Source organism: Mandrillus leucophaeus, unplaced genomic scaffold (assembly GCF_000951045.1).
Source record: "Mandrillus leucophaeus isolate KB7577 unplaced genomic scaffold, Mleu.le_1.0 Scaffold166, whole genome shotgun sequence".
Classification (NCBI taxonomy): Eukaryota; Metazoa; Chordata; class Mammalia; order Primates; family Cercopithecidae; genus Mandrillus; species Mandrillus leucophaeus.
The window spans coordinates 3515303-3516067 of record NW_012101654.1 but is presented as its reverse complement, the minus strand read 5'-3'; positions in this window follow the sequence as shown (position 1 = coordinate 3516067).

Genomic DNA, 765 nt, shown 5'->3' with positions numbered 1-765 from the left:
AAAAAAAAAATAAATAATAAATAAATAAATAAAAATAAAAATGTCTTCACAATTGTCAACATATTAATATATTGTTGCATGGGTTTTGTGGCAGACAGTTTTATATTGGTCTTCATTAGATGTTTTCATGCATTAGGGTTTTTAACACAAAGATTATAAAACTATAAACCCAGCTTAAAATAAAACTTTTTGTACAATTATAAGACTAATTTAATATTGTTGGTTTAATAAAAATAGCTGTATCTTCTGAGTTACTGACAAAATAACCATATATTTAAGGTTCTTAGGTGAACACCTGATATGCACAGGCTATAAAAATGGTTAACAAACTAAGTGATGACTGGCTTTGTCTAGTATCTCAGTTTTAGTAAGTAATCTAGGTATATAATTGTTAAAAATAAATTTTGTAAATATAAATGGTATACATGTTTATAACCTTATGTAATTTTAAAACTTCAAGATTTATGGTATATTAAACAATAGGTATTCATTAAATGCCTGGTTCATTTCCAAGTTTTTTATTTTTTTTATTTTTTTATTTTTATTTTTTGAGACGGAGTCTCGCTCTGTTGCCCAAGCGGCAGTGCAGTGGCCGGATCTCGGCTCACTGCAAGCTCCGCCTCCCGGGTTTACGCCATTCTCCTGCCTCAGCCTCCCGTACAGGCGCCCACCACCTCGCCCGGCTAGTCTTTTTGTATTTTTTAGTAGAGACAGGGTTTCACCGTGTTAGCCAGGATGGTCTCGATCTCCTGACCTCGTGATCCG